Source organism: Bufo bufo, chromosome 5 (assembly GCF_905171765.1).
Source record: "Bufo bufo chromosome 5, aBufBuf1.1, whole genome shotgun sequence".
Lineage (NCBI taxonomy): Eukaryota > Metazoa > Chordata > Amphibia > Anura > Bufonidae > Bufo > Bufo bufo.
Window position 1 is genome coordinate 182,166,295 of NC_053393.1, and position 23,724 is coordinate 182,190,018.

Below are 23,724 nucleotides of genomic sequence, written 5' to 3' on the forward strand. Positions count from 1 at the left end.
CGGCGCGTCCTCTCGCGATGGCCGAGATTTCCTGTGAACGCGCGCACAGGAACGGAAGGTAAGCGAGTGGATCTCCAGCCTGCCAGCGGCGATCGTTCGCTGGCAGGCTGGAGATGTGATTTTTTTAACCCTTAACAGGTATATTAGACGCTGTTATGATAACAGCGTCTAATATACCTGCTACCTGGTCCTCTGGTGGTCCCCTTTGTTTGGATCGACCACCAGAGGACACAGGTAGCTCAGTAATATGTTGCACCAAGCACCACACTACACTACACCCCCCCCCCGTCACTTATTAACCCCTTATTCACCCTTGATCACCCCTGATCACCCCATATAGACTCCCTGATCACCCCCCTGTCATTGATTACCCCCCTGTCATTGATCACACCCCTGTAAAGCTCCATTCAGATGTCCGCATGATTTTTACGGATCCACTGATAGATGGATCGGATCCGCAAAACGCACACGGACGTCTGAATGGAGCCTTACAGGGGCATGATCAATGACTGTGGTTATCACCCCATATAGACTCCCTGATCACCCCCCTGTCATTGATTACACCCTGTCATTGATCACCCCCCTGTAAAGCTCAATTCAGACGTCCGCATGATTTTTACGGATCCACTGACAGATGGATCGGATCCGCAAAACACATACGGACGTCTGAATGAAGCCTTACAGGGGCGTGATCAATGACTGTGGTTATCACCCCATATAGACTCCCTGATCACCCCCCTGTCATTGATTACCCCCCTGTAAAGCTCCATTCAGATGTCTGCATGATTTTTACGGATCCACTGATAGATGGATCAGATCCGCAAAACGAATACGGACGTCTGAATGGAACCTTACAGGGGAGTGATCAATGACTGTGGTGATCACCCCATATAGACTCCCTGATCACCCCCCTGTCATTGATTACCCCCCTGTCATTGATCAACCCCCTGTAAAGCTCCATTCAGATGTCCGCATGATTTTTATGGATCCACTGATAGATTGTCACGAGGGTATCAAGAGCCACGTCTGACTCCGTTATACCCGGGGTCAGGAAGTCGCAGCGGGTGGCTGCGCGCTCTATATCTAAAGATCACGGTGTTTCTTAGTTATTGTTTTCTGTGTTTGCCTTGCTATCCTTTTTGTCTCTCTCAGGGATCCGTAGCTTCTCCTCCTCGGCTGTTTCTTGTCTGCCACTCCCTACCTCCTTATATTCTCCCCTCACACTTCTTTAGTTGCCAGTTATAGAGCTTCCTGCCTGGACATCTATACTGACCCACTGGAGTGGTTAATCCTGGTTGTTGTTCCTGTGTGCTACCCTCCGGATCCCTGTTTGGCTTATTGTTGTCTCTTGTTGTCGCCCACCTGGGAATATATGTTGAGTCTGTGTTGTCTGTCCTCCCCTTGGTGTTTTCCCTTAGAGTTAGTGGTGCGGACTAGTGTTCCCATCGCCCTGTTCACTACCTAGGGCTCAGCTCAGGGAAAGCCAGGGCTTTAGGCACGTGATCGGCGTACGGGTGAGGAACCCGTCTAGGGACGTCAGGGCAGCCAGGTGCCAGCCGCCAGGTGAGTCAGGGGTCACCATCTTCCCTCTCACTTGGGCAGGGCCTTCCTCGTTCCCTCCCTCTGTGTCACGTATGTGATAGCCACGCCGACCGTGATATTATAACTGGCCCTTACTTTTTGAAAAAATAAAAATAAAATTTTTTTTTTTTTTAATTGCTGTTTTTTTTTTCTCTCTCTACTTAGAATCCAATATGGATCCTATTGATGCCTTGGCAGAACAGCTTCAAAGCCTGTCTTTGGAGGTGGCAGGATTGAAGGCGTCTGTTCTCCAACAACCGCAGCAAATGCAGCAGACCGCACCCCCAGCGGTTGCTATGGGTATCCAGGTTGTCACTGAACCCAAGGTTGCTCTTCCCGACAGATTTTCTGGGGGAAGGGACAAATTTGAGACGTTCCGTGAGGCCTGCAAATTATATTTTAAGTTGCGCCCTTACTCCTCAGGTCATGAAGAACAGCGGGTAGGGATTGTCATTTCCCTGCTTCAGGGGGATCCGCAATCCTGGGCGTTCTCGTTACCCCCTGGTTCTCAGGCTCTTCGGTCAGTGGAGGGATTTTTTGGGGCTTTGGGTCTCATATATGATGACCCTGACCGAGTCGCCCTGGCTGAGTCGAAGTTACGGAGACTCCTACAGGGAGATCGGTCAGCAGAGGAATATTGCTCAGAGTTCTGTAGGTGGGCTACGGATACTCAGTGGAACGACCCGGCTCTCAGGAGTCAGTTCTGCTCTGGGTTATCTGAAAGGGTTAAGGATGCACTGGCGCTGTATGAGACCCCCCTTTCCCTTGATGCTGTTATGTCCCTCTCTATCAGAATAGATAGACGTCTTAGGGAGAGATCGAAAATTCCGGAGCAATTGGTTACCTCTCCCAAGCAACAGTCAGCCTGTACTGACTTAGATGAGCCTATGCAGCTAGGCGGAACTTCTCGTCAGGTCCGTCCTCCCGAGGTTCGCCGTAGGGGGGGGGGCTTGTTTTTTCTGTGGGGGGAGGGGTCATTTCATTAATGTCTGTCCCTCCTTTCTCAAAAACAAAAGACCGTCGGAACTACTAACCCCGGGCTGTGCGGAGGATGTCAGCTGGGGGGTATACGTTTCCTCCATACGAACATCTCAATTTGTGTTACCAGCGGTCATTGTTTTTGGTGTTAAGACGGAGTCTATTTCTGTTTTTCTAGACAGTGGAGCAGGGGTAAACTTGATTGATGCCCATTTTGCCCGCACTATGGGTTTGTCTCTCTGTACGCTGCAGAGACCTATTCCCGTATTCGCTATAGATTCTGCTCCTCTGTCTCAGAGAAACCTCACCCACATTGTTCGTAATTTACACCTTCGGGTAGGGGACCACCATAATGAGTGTCTTGCATGTTACGTTCTGGAGGGCCTTCCCTCTCCGGTGGTATTGGGTCTTCCCTGGTTGGTAGCGCACAATCCAGTGGTGGATTGGCAGGCCAGGGAGATATTGGAGTGGAGTGAGCATTGCAGAGTGAATTGCTTAAATAACAATTGCTTAATCGCCTCCATAGCTTCCATACCTACATTTATTTCGGACTTTGAGGACGTTTTTTCTGAAAAGGGTTGTCAGAAACTACCACCTCATCGTCCTTATGATTGCCCTGTTAACCTGATTCCCGGGGCAAAATTACCCAAGTCCAGGTTGTATAATCTTTCGGGTCCCGAGAGACAAGCCATGAAAGATTATATCTCCGAGAGTCTGGCTAAGGGACACATCAGACCCTCTTCTTCACCCGTGGCTGCAGGGTTTTTCTTTGTTAAAAAGAAAGATGGGGGCCTGCGTCCTTGCATAGATTTCCGTGAGTTAAACCAGATAACCATCCGTGACCCATACCCTCTTCCTCTCGTTCCTGACCTTTTTAATCAGATTGCGGGTGCTAGGTGGTTCTCCAAACTTGATCTTAGGGGGGCCTACAATCTGATTCGTATCAGGGAAGGGGATGAGTGGAAGACAGCTTTTAACACCCCTGAGGGGCATTATGAAAATCTGGTTATGCCTTTCGGTCTGACCAATGCCCCTGCTGTCTTCCAACATTTCGTAAATGATATTTTTAGTCATCTCATCGGCAGGTTTGTAGTCATATACCTAGATGATATCATAATTTATTCGGCTGATCTGAAAACACATGAGGTGCATGTCAGGCAAGTACTGCAGGTCCTACGGACGAATAAATTATATGCGAAAATTGAAAAATGTGTCTTCGCTGTTCAGGAATTACAGTTCCTGGGATATCTATTATCTGCGTCAGGTTTCCGCATGGATCCTGGGAAGGTCCAGGCAATTTTAGATTGGGATCTTCCTGAGAACCTTAAAGCCCTACAACGGTTTTTGGGTTTCGCTAATTTCTATAGAAAGTTCATTAAAAATTATTCAGTGATCGTTAAACCCCTTACCGACATGACTAGGAAGAGGACGGATTTTTACAAATGGTCTGACGCCGCTAAAGATGCATTTTCCTCTCTAAAGGAGAGGTTTACCTCGGCACCTGTTCTAATTCAACCTGATGTCTCCCAGCCTTTTATTGTCGAGGTAGATGCGTCAGAGGTGGGAGTGGGAGCTGTATTGTCTCAGGGTCCGTCTCCTGGCAAATGGCGTCCTTGCGCTTTCTTTTCCAAAAAATTATCTTCTGCGAAGAAGAATTATGATATTGGAAATAGGGAACTGTTGGCGATTAAACTGGCGCTTGAAGAGTGGCGTCACTTCTTAGAGGGAGCAATCCACCCCGTCACGGTGATTACTGATCACAAGAACCTTCTGTACCTAGAATCGGCTAAACGTCTCACCCCTAGACAAGCTAGGTGGTCGCTATTCTTTACCAGATTTAACTTTGTAATCACCTATCGTCCTGGGGCAAAAAATACCAAGGCAGACGCATTATCTCGTAGTTTCCCTGGAGGGGGTAATGTTTGTGATCCGGTACCTATTTTACAAAGAGGAGTGGTTGTCTCTGCTGTACACTCTGTTCTAGAGGGAAAGGTGTTAGAGGCTCAGGGGGACGCCCCGGCCTCTTGCCCCTCAGAGAAATTGTTTGTACCGTTAAACCTGCGTCTTGAATTATTAAAAGAACATCATAATTCGGCACTTGCTGGACACCCGGGTAGTAAAGCAACCTTGGAGCTTTTATCTCGTCGTTTTTGGTGGCCAAGGTTGCGTCAGGATGTAATGGATTTCGTGTCTACTTGTTCTACTTGTGCACGCGCGAAAGTCTCTCATACACGTCCAGCAGGGTCTTTATTGCCACTTTTCATCCCCAATAGGCCATGGACACATCTGTCAATGGATTTCATCACTGACTTACCGTTGTCGGCGGGTAAAACAGTTATCTTGGTAGTAGTAGACAGGTTTAGCAAAATGGTACACTTTATTGCGCTACCCGCACTTCCTAATGCTAAAACTCTCGCTCAGGTGTTTATCAGTGAAATCGTGAAGCTTCACGGGGTCCCTTCCGATGTGGTTTCGGATCGGGGAACCCAGTTTATTTCTAAGTTTTGGAAAGCTTTTTGTTCCCGTTTGGGGGTTCACTTGTCCTTTTCCTCAGCTTTCCATCCTCAGTCGAATGGACAGACTGAGCGTACCAACCAAAACCTAGAAACATATTTAAGGTGTTTTGTGTCTGAAAACCAAGAGTTGTGGTCATCATATTTACCGTTAGCTGAGTTTGCCATAAATAATCATTATCAGGAGTCCACTGGCAAGTCACCATTCCTTGGTGCATATACGGTTTTCATCCCCAATTTTGTACTTTCAAAGAGGGGGGGTCTTCTGGGGTTCCCGAAGAGGAAAGGTTTTCTTCATCTCTTTCATCGGTATGGCAGAAGGTGCAAGTTAACTTGAAAAAGATGAGTGGTAAATATAAATGCATGGCCGATAAGAAACGGTCGCCAGGTCCGGACCTAGGAGTGAATGACTATGTGTGGTTGTCTACTAGGAATATTAAGTTGAAGGTTCCCTCTTGGAAACTGGGTCCTAGGTTCATTGGTCCCTATAAAATAGTAGCCGTCATTAACCCTGTGGCTTTTCGCCTGGAGCTACCTCAGACTTTTAAGATCCATAACGTCTTCCATAAATCGTTACTCAAGAAGTATGTTCCACCTCTAGAACCATCGCCGCTGCCACCTCCTCCTGTTATTGTGGATGGTAATCTGGAGTTTCAAATAGCCAGAATTGTTGATTCTCGTCGGGTCCGCCGCTCTCTTCAGTATCTGGTGCATTGGAGGGGTTACGGTCCCGAGGAAAGAATGTGGGTTCCAGCGTCAGAGGTAAACGCCAACAGGTTAATTCAGACTTTCCATGCCTCTCATCCGGAGAGACCTGGTCCTGAGTGTCCGGAGGCCCCTCGTGAAAGGGGGGGTACTGTCACGAGGGTATCAAGAGCCACGTCTGACTCCGTTATACCCGGGGTCAGGAAGTCGCAGCGGGTGGCTGCGCGCTCTATATCTAAAGATCACGGTGTTTCTTAGTTATTGTTTTCTGTGTTTGCCTTGATATCCTTTTTGTCTCTCTCAGGGATCCGTAGCTTCTCCTCCTCGGCTGTTTCTTGTCTGCCACTCCCTACCTCCTTATATTCTCCCCTCACACCTCTTTAGTTGCCAGTTATAGATCTTCCTGCCTGGACATCTATACTGACCCACTGGAGTGGTTAATCCTGGTTGTTGTTCCTGTGTGCTACCCTCCGGATCCCTGTTTGGCATATTGTTGTCTCTTGTTGTCGCCCACCTGGGAATATATGTTGAGTCTGTGTTGTCTGTCCTCCCCTTGGTGTTTTCCCTTAGAGTTAGTGGTGCGGACTAGTGTTCCCATCGCCCTGTTCACTACCTAGGGCTCAGCTTAGGGAAAGCCAGGGCTTTAGGCACGTGATCGGCGTACGGGTGAGGAACCCGTCTAGGGACGTCAGGGCAGCCAGGTGCCAGCCGCCAGGTGAGTCAGGGGTCACCATCTTCCCTCTCACTTGGGCAGGGCCTTCCTCGTTCCCTCCCTCTGTGTCACGTATGTGATAGCCACGCCGACCGTGATATAGATGGATCGGATCCGCAAAACGCACACGGACGTCTGAATGTAGCCTTACAGGGGCGTGATCAATGACTGTGGTGATCACCCCATATAGACTCTCTGATCACCCCCCTGTCATTGATCACCCCCCTGTCATTGATCACCCCCCTGTCATTGATCACCCCCCCTGTCATTGATCACCCCTCTGTAAGGCTCCATTCAGACATTTTTTTGGCCCAAGTTAGCGGAATTTTTTTTTTTCTTACAAAGTCTCATATTCCACTAACTTGTGTCAAAAAATAAAATCTCACATGAACTCACCATACCCCTCACGGAATCCAAATGCGTAAAATTTTTTAGACATTTATATTCCAGACTTCTTCTCACGCTTTAGGGCCCCTAGAATGCCAGGGCAGTATAAATACCCCACATGTGACCCCATTTCGGAAAGAAGACACCCCCAGGTATTCCGTGAGGGGCATATTGAGTCCATGAAAGATTGAAATTTTTGTCCCAAGTTAGCGGAAAGGGAAACTTTGTGAGAAAAAAATAAATAAAATCAATTTCCGCTAACTTGTGCCAAAAAAAAAAAATTTCTATGAACTCGCCATGCCCCTCATTGAATACCTTGGGGTGTCTTCTTTCCAAAATGGGGTCACATGTGGGGTATTTATACTGCCCTGGCATTCTAGGGGCCCCAAAGCGTGAGAAGAGGTCTGGGATCCAAATGTCTAAAAATGCCCTCATAAAAGGAATGTGGGCCCCTTTGCGCATTTAGGCTGCAAAAAAGTGTCACACATCTGGTATCGCCGTACTCAGGAGAAGTTGGGGAATGTGTTTTGGGGTGTCATTTTACATATACCCATGCTGGGTGAGAGAAATATATTGGCAAAAGACAACTTTTCCCATTTTTTTATACAAAGTTGGCATTTGACCAAGATATTTATCTCACCCAGCATGGGTATATGTAAAATGACACCCCAAAACACATTGCCCAACTTCTCCCGAGTACGGAGATACCAGATGTGTGACACCTTTTTGCAGCCTAGGTGGGCAAAGGGGCCCACATTCCAAAGAGCACCTTTCGGATTTCACAGGTCATTTACCTACTTACCACACATTAGGGCCCCTGGAAAATGCCAGGGCAGTATAACTACCCCACAAGTGACCCCATTTTGGAAAGAAGACACCCCAAGGTATTCCGTGAGGGGCATGGCGAGTTCGTAGAATTTTTTATTTTTTGTCACAAGTTAGTGGAAAATTATGATTTTTATTTTATTTTATTTTTTTCCCATTTTTTTATACAAAGTTGGCATTTGACCAAGATATTTATCTCACCCAGCATGGGTATATGTAAAAAGACTCCCCAAAACACATTCCTCAACTTCTCCTGAATACAGAAATACCAGATGTGTGACACTTTTTTGCAGCCTAGGTGGGCAAAGGGGCCCATATTCCAAAGAGCACCTTTCGGATTTCACTGGTCATTTTTTACAGAATTTGATTTCAAACTCCTTACCACACATTTGGGCCCCTAGAATGCCAGGGCAGTATAACTACCCCACAAGTGACCCCATTTTGGAAAGAAGAGACCCCAAGGTATTTCGTGATGGGCATAGTGAGTTCATAGAACTTTTTATTTTTTGTCACAAGTTAGTGGAATATGAGACTTTGTAAGAAAAAAAAAAAAAAAATCATCATTTTCCGCTAACTTGTGACAAAAAATAAAAAGTTCTATGAACTCACTATGCTCATCAGCGAATACCTTAGGGTGTCTACTTTCCGAAATGGGGTCATTTGTGGGGTGTTTGTACTGTCTGGGCATTGTAGAACCTCAGAAAACATGACAGGTGCTCAGAAAGTCAGAGCTGCTTCAAAAAGCGGAAATTCACATTTTTGTACCATAGTTTGTAAACGCTATAACTTTTACCCAAACCATTTTTTTTTTTACACAAACATTTTTTTTTTATCAAAGACATGTAGAACAATAAATTTAGAGCAAAATTTATATATGGATCTCATTTTTTTTGCAAAATTTTACAACTGAAAGTGAAAAATGTCATTTTTTTGCAAAAAAATCGTTAAATTTCGATTAATAACAAAAAAAGTAAAAATGTCAGCAGCAATGAAATACCACCAAATGAAAGCTCTATTAGTGAGAAGAAAAGGAGGTAAAATTCATTTGGGTGGTAAGTTGCATGACCGATCAATAAACGGTGAAAGTAGTGTAGGTCAGAAGTGTAAAAAGTGGCCTGGTCTTTCAGGGTGTTTAAGCACTGGGGGCTGAGGTGGTTAATCATGGCCCCAGTTCTGATACTCAACAAAATTTTTGGCAGCACTTGCACTTTATATACAAGTAAATATAAAAGGAAGGAATGTTTCCTAACAATTTTTCCTCTAAAATCGATTTTTTTTCTTCTATTTGGTGTGTATTATTGTCAGTCTGCAAAAGTGGCGTACTATTCGGACAACATCGTTCCCAGCAGCCACCTGCAAGTCCAAGATGCATGCAGACATCCTCCCCATGCTGTTCCAGAACCATTTCGGTGGTGTTTCCATCAATTTCTGACATTTTCCTATGAACCAGGCACCCTCCCCTCTTCAGAGCAGGGGGTACCTGGTTTAATGCTCGTGTTCCCCCATTGACTTCCATTATTATGTTTATTTGATACATGTTTACCGCCTGAAATTGGAGTCTGACGTCACTATCATGTGACCTATCTTAAAAATTATATGTACCGGATGTACACGTATGCAAATTTATTTCACTTGTTGATGAAGACTTACTAGCCAAAACGCGTCCTTGTATACGCAATGTATGATTGGATAATATGTAATTAAAGTGTAAAATTCGCAAACAAGTCAAAGTTGCCGGGATTTTCTTTTCACATACTATCAGGTTGCTCACTTATAGTAATGCATCTAGAGATTAAGCATTGCAGCTGTATCTTTACTTTCATCACATGACCATTAATAGTGATAGATTTAGGATAGGTTTGCATTTTGGTGCATTTTTATTGTTTTTTTTGAGCCATCAGAGAAACAAAAATGTCTTTCTTTCTTTTTTTTACTACTGAGTTATCAGACACCATTTTCTATGCAGGTGGTGATCTGGTGGTTTCAGATGTTGAAAACATATGAGCTAGTAATACAGAGGTAAAACCTATGGTTCAAAATACATTGAAGGCGTTGGGGTTGAAGGCGTTTTAGACTGGTCCTTGATAGCCCCTGTGCTGCCAGAGGAAGCATCTTGTCATAAATTAGCAGCCCATACTCTAGGAGTAAAAACTACTCTAGCCCCTGACTGAAGTAGTTTTTCGCCAACAATTACACCTGTTTCTAGGTGTAAATATTAGTTAGTTTGCCAGGGTCCATATCGCAGCCCTGCCAAGCCCCTGCCTCTCCATCACCAGTCTTTTGCCACTCACAGGTAGCGAGTATGGCTCATAGACACCCATGTGACAAAATATTAATGCAGTGGCATTACAAATGTAGCAAAATAGGGTCTTGCAACTGTTTTTAGTCCGCAAAATGGCATATCACTCATGGTAAATGACCCCCACTATGTAATAGCCCAGTGACCATGGGTCACTGAAAAAAAATGGAAGCCTGCATTACTTTTAACTGTGATACGTACCATACATGCCAATTGAAATCTGTGAGTCATTAAAAACAACTTACAGAACACTGACCATTGCTAGGAGATGCTCTGGCAATACCTTTTATAATATGTATAAAACCCAGGGGGGAAAAATAGACAAGAAGAACCTCAACAGACCCTTCTCAGACACCTTCATGGATAAAACATTGACTGTTTTGTCATGGAACTCATCAGGAGCACAGACGTGAGGAAGTGGCCTTAGTGCTGGGGTCAGCAATAGTGTTGGGCAAACATGCTCGGAGGAACACCATTTTGACTCGAGCATCGCGATGCTCGGCACATCGCAGTGTTTCTCGAGTCTCCTCCACGCACGTTTGTTCTCTGCTATGCAGCCAATAAACATGCGGTAAGGTACTGGCACTCACTGTAAGGCTGTAGCCATGTTGGCACAAGCATTATAGTGATTGGCTGGCTGGAATGCGTCATTGGGTGCTATAAAGCACCCGATGACACGTGGTTCGGCTCAGTCTTAGTCAGGGAGAGCTGCAGCAGAAGGGACAGATAGTGTAGGGACAGGAATATATATATTTTTTTTTTAGGCAAGGTTTAGTTTTGAAAGGTGTTAGAAACCCAAAAGTCCTTCAAGGACTATTGTTTTATCTGGCTGCAATATATATTATCCCAACCTGCGCTAAATTGTGTGCAATTGTTTGGCCTCTGCTGACAGTAACACAACCGCTGCTACATATGTTGTGTTGCACTTGCGCATCCTAAATATCTGTGACATTCAGCGAAATTGTTTGGCCGCTGCTGACATTACCTGCGCTACATCTCCTGTATAACGTTTGTGCATCCTAAATATCTGTGACATTCAGTATAATTTTTTCTTAGCCGCAGGTGACAGCATCATTACCTGCGCTACATCTCCTGTATAACATTTGCGCATCCTAAATATCAGTGACATTTAGTGGCATTTTTTCTTAGCTGCTGGTGACAGCGACAGTACCTGCGCTACATCTCCTGTATAACGTTTGTGCATCCTAAATATTTGTGACATTCAGTGTAATTTTTTCTTAGCCGCTGGTGACAGTGACATTACCTGCGCTACATCTCCTGTACAACGTTTGCGCATCCTAAATATCTATGACATTCAGTGTAAATTATTGGCGCATACACTTACAAAACCTGCGCTACTGTACGTGTGACATAATTGCAAGCATATATACAATTTAATATGCTCAAGGCGAGCAGTAAGTGACGGGGAAGTGATCATGCTGCTGATGGTGCACGCAGAGGCCGTGGCACTGGGCGTGGTGAAACTGTGCCTGCTGCCAGAGCACAAGAAACACTCATCCACGATACCTAGCTTCATGTCCCAGTTTGCAGGGCGGCGCAGGACACCACTCTCAAAGTCACACCAGGGTGACCAGGTGGTCGGTTGGATTGCAGAGGATAATGCTTCCAGTCGGTTAAGCACCACCCTGTCTTCCACAAAGTCCAGTCTCTGTAGCCAACAGTCTGGTCAACAGAATCCTCACCCTGATCCTCCTTCCTCCCACCATGGAAAGTCTTGGCAAACAAGTGATCCCACACTCGGATATTCTGAGAAGCTCTTTTCATCAGCATTCCGTGATCAAGCCTGCTTGAAGAGGGACATGAGAAGATCTTGTGCACTGATTCCCAAACTCTTGAGCATCCACAGTCAGAAGAAGATGATGGTGGGGAACGGCAATTAGTGTTTCACGAGGTGGATGATGATGATGAGACACAGTTGACAATAAGTCAACAGTAATTAGTGTCTCAAGAGGTTGATGATGAGTATAAGAGACAGTTGTCAAAAAGTGAGGTTCTTGTTAGGTCAACAAATCAGAAGGATGACCAGAGTAAGGAAGTGGAAGAGGAGGTAGTGGATGATGAAATCACTGGGAAGGTGGCAAACCGAGCAAGGACAGCACTACAGAAGGGGAGGGATCCGCTGCACCTCAACAGGCTGGAAGAGGTATTGGGGTGGCAAAAGGGAGAAGGCGGGCCACACCAAACAGGCCCACAACTGTTACCCGGAGCACCCCCTTGTGGCAATCTCTCTTGCCAAGGGGTAGGTGTTCCACAGTCTGGCGCTTTTTTGAGGAAAGAATTGTCATTTTCAACCTGTGCCGTACCAAAATGACCAGGGGTGTGAACACTAGCAACCTCACTATCACCAGCATGATTCGCTACATGGCATCAAAGCACCTTAATAGGCCGGCTGAACGCCTGGGCCTACAGTCTGTGTCTGCGGGTCACACCACTTTCTCCTCTTCCACTGTGTTACGTGCTGGCCAATCCTCTGTCCAAGACGCAGGCCCAGACGCCTCCTGCTTCTGGACCTTCGCAAGCACCATCAGCTAGCACATACACTTCTGTGTCCCAGCGCAGTGTACAGATGTCCATACCCCAGGTCTTTGAATGGAAGCACAAATAAACAGCCACCCACTCACAGGCCATACCACTAAATGAGCACCTTTCCAAATTGCTGGCGCTGGAAATGTTGCCATTTAGGCTTGTGGACGCTGAGGCTTTCCGCAGCCTGATGGCGGCGGCCGTTCCTCATAACTCAGTCCCCAGCCTCCACTTACGACTGACACATGTACAAGTGCTTTTGGCCAGGGACGCTATATTTCCCTGATGGCACACTGGGTGAACGTTGTGGAGGCTGGGGGCGAGTCGTACCTTGGGATGGCAAAGGTGCTACCGATGTCAAGGATTGTGGGCCCTACTTCCATCCGGATTTCTGCCCCTAACTACATTAGTGGTTGCAACCCCCCCCCCCCTTCTCCTCCTCCAACTCCTCCTCCACATCCACCTCTGAATTCTCCTCTTGCAGCACCAGTCAGCCATCAGTCAGTAGCTCGTGTGGTGTCTCACAGGGTGAAGTAATTGAGGGTATATATGTGTCTCCCAGGTTCTTAGCATATGCTGAAGAAAGTTATTTAGGAAAGGGTTAAAAAACCTAAGCCTGGGTCCTGATGAGCTGCACCTGGGGAGTTGCTAGATAACTGGGCTGACAACACACTTGCTCAGAACTTCCTGGGAGTGAGAGAAGCCACATCTCACTGAGGGACCCTGAAGGTCCAGAGCCTGCAAACTGCAAGTATCACAGGTTGCTGTTCAGACAGCATGCTTATTTTGGGTGGACTGAGGATAGCTCATCCACGTCCTAGAGAGGGACCTATTGTTTAGTTAGAGCCTGGACAAGGCTAGGTGTTCCGTTTATGTTTTTGTGTTTTAATGCAACCTGTGAAATAAAGCTGGCAGGACGCCAGTTGAAATGCACTTCTGTCTCCTGAGGTCTCCTTCTGCGAAATAATCTGACTAATCCCCCTACCTTTTCACCTCTGGAAAGGTGAGCTAAATAACGGACTGCCACAATTGGTGTCGGATGCGGGCAACGACACCTCAGAAAAGCTGAATGCTGCAGTGCTGTGTGGGAACTTAAAGGGCCAGAAGCCCGTTTGCTCAGTGGAACAGGTGCTGCTAAATACTTTAAAAAAAAAAAAAAAAAAAACTGTGTGGAGTTAAAGGGGGCTTGCCTCTGGAAATTTTTATGGTCCTTGAACAGCTGGTTGCTAAGGGTAACGCCTGAATACAAATTGTTTCTGGACTTGGAAACAGGTATATGTCCTAGGTAAAACCTGCTACATTGCTGCAGAGAAAGACTCCTGACATGGAGGATATGTTAAAGGCTTTGCTGCAAGCCACCGCAGCCCAGCAACATGCAAACAAAGTGCAGCAAGAAGCTAATCTGGCGCGGTCTATGGCAATGCAACTTACCACTCTAACCGAGATGCAAAACAAAGATCGTGTTGCTTTGACTGAGGTGGTGCAGCGCTTTGCAGACCAGACCCCTTGGTCGACTGAAATTGGTCTCATGGGGAAGAAGGACATATGTGCTGGGAACTACCTACAAAAGATGGCTGCCACGGATGATGTGGAGGCTTATTTGATGACCTTTGAGCGCACCGCTGAGCGTGAAAGATGGCCACTAGATCAGTGGGCGGGGTTGATAGCCCCCTTTCTGAGTGGAGAGGCTCAGAAGTCTTATTATGATTTGGATCCTGCCGACGCTCAGGATTACTGTAAGCTGAAAGTGGAGATTTTGGCCCAAAGAGTGCACCATTGGGTTTTTCAGGCAGACAAACCAGCTCGCTCCCAAATGTACGACCTGGTACACTTAACCAAGAAGTGGTTACAACCAGATGTTCTATCGGCTCCAGAGGTTGTCCAACGTGTGGTAATGGACAGATATCTTAGAGCCCTTCCACCTGAAATATGCAAGTGGGTTACCCACGGTGACCCTAACAGCGCAGATGAGTTGGTCTCTCTGGTGGAAAGATATGCTGCGGCAAAGGACCTGTTACAAAAGCCCCGCCTAACCCAGGAAAGTACCCGGCAGGGGGGTACTCCTGCGAGGGGTGGGGCCCCTAACAGGGACACAAGGGCCAAAGCTGAACTCTGGCCGGAACGCTCCGAAAGGTCCAAGTCTGACTTTCTGAGACCAGAACCTATCAAATGCTTCCGTTGTAGGGGACCAGGACATATTGCTGCTAACTGTCCGTTAAACTCAGAGCCCATGCAGTGTGATATGAGTGCTATGCCAAATACGAAATCGATGTTTGCCCAAGGGGTTTGTTCTATTGGGACCCCTGAAAGGGTCGATAAACATCTGTGTCCTGTGTCAGTAGAGGGGAGAGAGGTGCAGGCTCTCCTGGATACTGGCAGTATGATCACGTTAGTCAAAGCCAGTTTGGTAGACTCCGATAGCTTACAGACCCAGTCAGTAGGGGTCACCTGTATTCATGGGGAAACTCGCAAGTATAATACGGCACGTGTTACCATAGGAACTGTGCTCAACCAGGTAACCTGTCAGGTAGCGATAATACCCACTCTCATGTATGACGTAATACTGGGGAGGGATTTTCCTTTTTTCTGGGAATTGTGGGAAAAAAGGGTTAAAGAGCCAACAGTAGTTACGATCTCTGGAGAAAGGGCAACAGGAGTCACAGAACCTGAGCTTCTTCATGAGGTTCTGTCATCTCCTGATAAGGCCGTGTTTCCTTTTGATGTAATGTCAGGGGACACCGAAACCACTGATGTAAGTGGGGAGCCAGAGGAGAGGGTTGAAAATGTCTTAGCGGATATAAAGGTTTCACGCGACAATTTTGCCACAGCGCAGCTGAATGACCCTACTTTGGTTCGGGCCCGGGAAAATGTAAAAATAATAAATGGTGTTCTGGTTTACCCAGATGTCACGCTTGCTTATCCCCATATCGCGATGCAAAATAACTTACTGTATCAGGTAGACAAGCAAGGTGAAGACATCGTAGAACAACTGATAGTTCCCAAGCCATTTAGGAAGATGGTCTTGGATCTAGCACATGGTCATTTGTTGGGGGGACATCTGGGGATGGAAAAGACAAAAGAACGAATTTTAATGCGTTTCTTTTGGCCAGGGCTAGTAGCAGAGGTACGAGATTACTGTGCATCTTGTCCCGAGTGCCAATATACATCTCCGTCCCCTAACTTTAGAAGCCCATTTGTACCCTTACCCATTGTGGAAGTGCCATTCGAACGAATAGCTATGGATCTGGTAGGCCCTATAGTGAAATCAGCTCGCGGACATCAGTACATACTGGTGATCCTAGACTATGCCACCAGATATCCAGAAGCTATTCCATTAAGAAATATGACGGCAAAGACCATAGCTAAGGAGTTGGTCCTGGTGTTCAGTAGGGTTGGGATCCCTAAAGAGATCTTAACGGATCAGGGCACCCCATTTATGTCCAGGGTGACCAAAGAATTATGTCGGCTATTCAGGGTGAAGCATATCCGAACCTCAGTCTACCATCCGCAAACGGATGGATTGGTGGAAAGATTCAATAAAACCCTGAAAAACATGTTAAGAAAGGTGATTGCCAAGGATGGTAGGGATTGGGATTGCGTACTTCCCTATTTACTGTTTGCCATACGAGAAGTACCGCAATCGTCTACGGGGTTTTCACCCTTTGAACTTCTGTATGGCAGGCAGCCCTGAGGGCTACTCGACATAGCTAAAGAGACGTGGGAGCACGAATCTACCCCGTACCGCAGTATAATTGAGCATGTGTCACAGATGCAGGACGGGATCAAGGCAGTCATGCCCTTGGTTCGAGAACATATGCAGCAAGCCCAACAGGCCCAAAGTAGAATATATAACCGGGGTGCGAAACTGCGTCATTTTAGTCCAGGGGACCGGGTGCTTGTATTAATACCCACAGTAGAGAGCAAATTCTTAGCAAAATGGCAAGGGCCCTTCACAATTGTTAAAAAGATAAGCGAGGTGAATTATCTAGTTCATCAGCCCGGGAAGAGAAAACCCAAACAGAACTATCATATTAACTTGATAAAGCCCTGGAAAGATAGGGAAACTCTGGTGGTAAACTCAGTACCACGAAGCTACACCGTACCTGAGGTTAGAATTCCCCATCAGAAACAGGAATCACAGGAATTCGTTATGAGAAATAACGATTTCTTCTCAGAACTCCCAGGCCTCACTCATGTGATAAAACACGATATTGTCACAGAACCCAGTGTTAAGGTGAAGATTAAGCCCTACCGGGTCCCCGAAGCGAGGCGCGAGGTCATTACCTAAGAGATTAACAAGATGTTAGACCTAGGGGTAATAGAAGAGTCCGTAAGTGAGTGGTCTAGTCCCATCGTTTTAATTCCCAAACCTGATGGGTCCATAAGGTTCTGTAATGACTATCGCCAGTTAAACTTGGTCTCAAAGTTTGATGCCTACCCAATGGTGAGAGTAGACGAACTAATAGACAAGCTGGGTAGTGCTCGGTACTTAACAACATTGGACTTAACTAAAGGGTACTGGCAAATTCCGCTAACTGAAAGGGCCAAGGAAAAGACGGCTTTTTCTGCACCCAGTGGTCATTTCCAATACACTAGGTTGCCATTTGGCCTCCATGGGGCCCCGGCGACTTTTCAGCGTATGATGGATAGGATCCTAAAGCCACATATTGGTTATACATCAGCATATCTGGATGATGTAATAATTTACAGTAGCGACTGGGAGTCTCACCTACAAAAAGTGCAGGCGGTCGTGGATTCACTAAGACAGGCGGGTCTCACCGCAAACCCTAAAAAGTGTGCCATCGGCTTGGAAGAAGCCAAGTATTTGGGATACACCATTGGGCGAGGTCTGATCAAACCCCAGCTAAACAAAATAGACTCAATACAAAACTGGCTTAGACCCCTAATCAAGAAGCAAGTGAGGTCGTTTTTGGGAATTGCAGGGTATTACAGAAGGTTTATCCCTAATTTTGCATCTATGGCGGTTCCCTTAACCGATCTTACAAAAGGAAAAAATTCGGTGATGATAAAATGGACCCCAGAGGCCGAGAGGGAGTTCCAATCCTTGAAACAAGCCCTGTGCTCCCAGCCGGTACTGGTATGTCCGGATTTTCATAAACCCTTCTCACTGCAAACCGATGCTTCGGAGGCTGGGTTAGGAGCAGTGTTATCACAAATAATTGATGGGGAAGAACACCCTGTCTTATACATAAGTCGGAAGCTGAATGACCATGAAAAGAGGTATGCCACTGTAGAGAAAGAGGCTTTGGCCATTAAATGGGCCCTGGACGCTCTCAAATACTACCTACTGGGCAGAGAATTCACCCTCATCACAGACCATGCACCCCTAAAGTGGATGCAGAATAACAAGGAAAAGAATAGTAGGGTTACCAGGTGGTTTCTGTCCCTCCAGCCTTTTAGGTTCACAGTACAGCACCGAGCAGGCAGCCTCCAGGGAAATGTAGATGGTTTGTCTCGTACTTACTGTTTGTCAAGCCAGGGTGCCCCAACCCATAGGTTAGTGCAAAAGGGGGGGAAATGTGGTGTCTCACAGGGTGAAGTAATTGAGGGTATATATGTGTCTCCTAGGTTCTTAGCATATGCTGAAGAAAGTTATTTAGGAAAGGGTTAAAAAACCTAAGCCTGGGTCCTGATGAGCTGCACCTGGGGAGTTGCTAGATAACTGGGCTGACAACACACTTGCTCAGAACTTCCTGGGAGTGAGAGAAGCCACATCTCACTGAGGGACCCTGAAGGTCCAGAGCCTGCAAACTGCAAGTATCACAGGTTGCTGTTCAGACAGCGTGCTTATTTTGGGTGGACTGAGGATAGCTCATCCACGTCCTAGAGAGGGACCTATTGTTTAGTTAGAGCCTGGACAAGGCTAGGTGTTCCGTTTATGTTTTTGTGTTTTAATGCAACCTGTGAAATAAAGCTGGGAGGACGCCAGTTGAAATGCACTTCTGTCTCCTGAGGTCTCCTTCTGCGAAATAATCTGACTAATCCCCCTACCTTTTCACCTCTGGAAAGGTGAGCTAAATAACGGACTGCCACACTGGAAGCAGTGTAGCACTGCAGTGGGGAAGCGGCAACAGTCTGTAGTGAAACTAATTTGCTTAGGTGACAAACAGCACACCGCCGTAGCGCTGTGGCAGGGTATAAGGGACCAGACTGAGCTGTGGCTCTCGACAATCAACCTACAACCAGGCATGGTTGTGTCTGATAATGACAGTAACTTGGTGGCGGCTTTGGAGCTCGGCAAGCTCACACACATACCATGCCTAGCCCACGTGTTCAATTTAGTGGTTCAGCGGTTTATTAAAACACAATTTGCCTGAGCTACTCGTGAAGGTGCGCAGCGTGTGTGCACATTTCCAAAAGTCAACTTCAGCTGTTGCCGGTCTGGCAATGCTGCAGCAGCGCTTGCAATTGCCAGCTCACCGACTGTTGTGCGACATGAGCACGCGCTGGAACTCCACGTTCCATATTTTGGCCAAGCTTTGTGAGAAGCAGAGGGCAGTAGTGGAATACCAGCTGCAACATGGTTGTCGCCTTTCCAGTCGGCTTCTGCTCTTCACAAGCGACAAGTGGGCATGGATGTCTTTACTCTGTGATGTTTTACGCAACTTTGTGGAATCAACACAGATGGTGAGCGGCGATGACGCTATTATCAGCGTAACCATCCCACTTCTGTGTCTACTGAAATGCTCGCTGCTCACAATGAAGGCAGACACTTTGCATGTGGAAGAGGTGTACATTGGGGAAAACAGTACACAAGGTGATAGCCAGACCACCCTCAGTTAGTCTTCTCAGTGCGAATTGGATGATGAGGAGGAGGAGGAGGAACAGGAGACGGTTGCCTCAGCTACAGAGGGTAGTACCCATAGCAGGTTTATTCCATCTGTTCAGCTGCATGGGCCGAAGAGGAGGAAGAGAATGATGAGATTAAAAATCATCCTCCTGATGAGGACAGCAAAGTCTTGAGAAAAAAGGAAGTTCCAGCACTCACTTTCAAGATGTGTCGTTTTTATCTTTATTTATTGCTTTAATACATCAGACAAGGACAATCCATCCACCTCACAACCATTGTTTACGCGTTTATAACAAACAGTTCTTAATCGTATCTGAGGTGCTGAGATATAAGCGAGCTGGAAAATACACACTATGGACATGACAGTGAAGTCTTGTCTGTTGGGACTCTGGCACACATGGCTGACTTTATGTTATGCTACCTTTCCCGTGAACCTTCACATTATACGCATTTTGGCCAAAACCGATTACTGGTTGTTTACCCTTCTCGATCCCGGCAACAAATAGAACTTCTTATCTCTCATTCCTGTGGTGGGGAGGGCATAGCAAAATGGTGCAATACCAGAAGTTCCTTGTGAAAAAATTGCTCCAAACTCTGGCGGCAGAGTACATAGTTCCTTGGGCAACCGAGGAGGGGAGGGGAGGGGAACATATAGCAGTTCCAACAGAGGCAGGGCAACACTCTCCAAGGCCTGGGACAGTTTCATGACACCCCACCAGCACCCTCACCCTGATGTGCGGCCTAGTGTCACAAGGAGGGAAAAGTTTTGGAAGATGGTGAAGGAGTACGTAACAGACAGTGTCAGCGTCCTCTGTGATTCCACTGTGCCTTACAACTATTGGGTGTCCAAACTGGACACGTGGCACGAACTGGCGCTCTACGCCTTGGAGGTGCTGGCCTGCCCTGCCGCCAGTGTTTTGTCAGGTATTTAATGCTACTGGGAGCATAATAACTGATAAGCGCATCCACCTGTCAAGTGAAAATGCTGACAGGTTGACTCTTATCAAAATGAACAAGGCCTAAATTGCCCCTGACTTCTCTACTCTACTAGAGGAAAGCGGCTCAACATAAAGGTACTTTATATGTGGCTTTTATGGTGTATTGAATACACTGTATTCCCATGCACCTCTTCCACCACAAAAAGGGTATATGGTTCAATCTTTCTTTTCTCATCCTCCTCCTCCATCATATCAACATGCTTATTAGGCTGCCCTCACTCCTAATGTTTTAGAGGGTCACCAGCAGGCCCTCGCACATAATGTTTTAGATGATCAGATCAGCAGCAGGACCTCGTCCCTAATGTTTTAGATGGTCAGATCAGCAGCAGGCCCTCGCCCCTAATGCTTTCGAGGGTCACCAGCAGGCACTTGCTTCTAATTTTTTTGAGGGTCGCCAGCAGGCCATCAATCATAATTTTTCAAGGGTGTGTATAATGCCCTCCTTTATGTGATATACAGGTTGTATAGTAGAGTGATTCTTGCTTGTAATTTTTGGCAGCGCTTGCACTTTATATACAAGTAAAATATACAGGAAAGAATGTTTCCTAACAATTTTTCCTCTAAAATAGATTTTATATTCGGTTTTGTGTGTATAATTGACAGTCTTTAAAAGTGGCGTACTACTCGGACAACATCGTTCCCAGCAGTGACCTGGGAGTCCAAGATGCATCCAGACATCCTCCCCATGCTCAACGAAGAAAAACCGGCACTCAAAATCCTTTTGAGCAAAGAAAATTGGAGTGCCGGTTTTTCTTCGTTGTGCAGACTTCGGGATTGCATCCGCAAGACCGAGCACCCGCCGAATAACGCGCAGTGCTGCCTGACCTTACCATACATCCTCCCCATGCTGTTCCTGAACCATTTCAGTGGTGTTTCCATCAATTTCTGACCATTTCCTGTGAACCAGACACCCTCTCCTCTTCAGAGCAGGGGGTGCCTGGTTTAATGCGCTGGTTCTCCCATTGACTTCCATTGTGCTCTGGTGCTCTGTAGAGCACCCGAGCATCCCAAAGTGTTCTACTCGAGCACCAGAGCACCTGAGCACTTTGGTGCTTGATCAGCACTAGTCAGCAACCTTCGGCACTCCAGCTGCTGTGAAAATACAATTCCCAACATGCTCCATTCATTTCTATGGGAGTTTGGAGAAAATCAGAGTAAGTATACCTGCTGGGAGTTGTAGTTTCACAACACCTTGGTTGCAAGAATGTTGCCTAACCCCTGCCTTACAGTAACAGACTTCTACTCTCCAGATCTATTAGTTGACACACAATAAGCAATGAAGTCATGTTGTCACTGTGAAAATCTGTTCTCAGCACAATTTATAGGAGTCTGAGCTGCATCCTATACATAAAACAATGGCCTGGCAGCTTTGTATGACCATGAACATTATTACCTTTCCAAAGCAACTGTGGATATCTACTTGACTGTCAGCCCCATAGGCATTAAATGGAGCGGCAGGGTGAATGCATGGCTTTTTCACGCCATTAAAAGGTTTTCGCAGTGTCAGAATATTTATGAACTATCACCAGAATTGGTAATCAATATCAGATTGGTGGAGGTCTGACTCAGTGTTCATTGGACCAGCAGTGCAGTGTAATTGCAACTGCTCATCCAATTCATGTGAATGGGAAAAGAAGTTGTAATTTCAATACACAGCCGCTACAAGGTAGACTGCGTGCAAGTAAACACTGAAGAAGATGATAGCACTCGCACAAGTCCCGTGACCTCTTCAACAGCTCATTGCTTAGGTTGCGTAGAGTCACCAGAGAGTCAATGATTAACTTAAGAATCTTCCTCCTAGAGAGCCAGCCCTGACTAGCTTCATGGGACCTCCCACTCCCAATACAACCTTATGAGATTTTTATTATATGCACATAATACATGGAATACAATGACCTTCAATGGAGGTCAGGTTCTGCTACATGTCCTGCTACTACTGGGTGGTTTCTTCAGTAGGCGGCTGTAGAAAACAGCTCATCAAAGACTCAAGACCTAAGTTGCTGCTGATGGAGCAGGCACTGCTTCTGCCCCCTTCCCACCCCCTCCAGCAGTTATGGCAGCAGAGCGTGAGCTCAGAGGGTCCCCCTAGTTAGACCTTCGGGAGGATGGGCGATGGCGCACATAGGCAACGACCAACTGACTACAAAGGATGTCTAGACAGTAGTTGAGTTTTTAATCTCTCTCAAAAGGTATAAAAAAGGCCCCCATTTTGGACTGGTAGCGAGGGTCTAACATTGTATAGATCCAGTAGTTATCCCTCTGCTGAATAATTATAATGTGGCTGACACTATGCAAGCAAATCAGCATGCATCTGGCCATTTGCACAAGGGACTCAGAGGGACTCCCTGCCTTAATCTCCTCTGTATACTGCCAAAGTTTGTCGAGGTCATCTGTGTCATCTTCGTCATCGCCCTCTAGCTACTCATGCTCCTCCTGCTCCTCTCCTGTTGCTTGGGTAGATAAACCACCTAATTCTGCATATAATTCCTGGGTGTTTATGTCCTCCTCCTATGCCAGTTCAGCCTCTACAGGGCTCAGGTGGCTGCAAGATGTAGGCACCACATCTGCTGTCCCCTCACCAGTCAGATTTATCAGCATCTCCTCCAGGAAGCAAAGAAGTGGAATGATATAATTTATCCCATAGTCCCGGAGACTGACAAAAAAGCTGAAAGCTGTAACGGCACCGGACGGGGTTAAAAGCAGAGTGTGCCTGGCGTTCATGCTGTACCTGCGCTCCCTGGACTTTGTGTGGCTGTCATGGCCCATAAACAGGTAGGAACTAGTGTTAGGGACCACTCATAGAGGCGACCTTGACGTGGTGAGTGGCTTATTACGCTTTGGCCAAAATGTACACCAATGCCTCATTCAACATCCAGCATGGAAGCAGGGCGGAGTGCTGGTTGCAGAGTGCTATTGCATTTGTGTTTTTCTTTGTATATGTATTTCGCCATAGCGATGTGCACCTGCATATAGGGTTGTACTGACTGAATCCCCCACATTTTTTCTTTGTAGTATATATTGTAGGCGTGGAGATCTCCATGCAGTCATGCACACCTGACCAGTTAATCTGCCCTGGAGGCTGGTTTTAAAGTCAGTATAAAACTGAGTCTACTTCTACAGGGCCTACCAGTAGCCATTTGGCTCCAGGAGAAGTATATAGTGGGCTCAGCATGCATGTTGGTACTTGCATCCCTGGATCCGATGAAACCTGTAACAGCACCGGACGGGGTTAAAAGCAGAGTGTGCCTGGCGTTCATGCTGTACCTGCGCTCCCTGGACTTTGTGTGGCTGTCATGGCCCATAAACAGGTAGGAACTAGTGTTAGGGACCACTCATAGAGGCAACCTTGACGTGGTGAGTGGCTTATTACG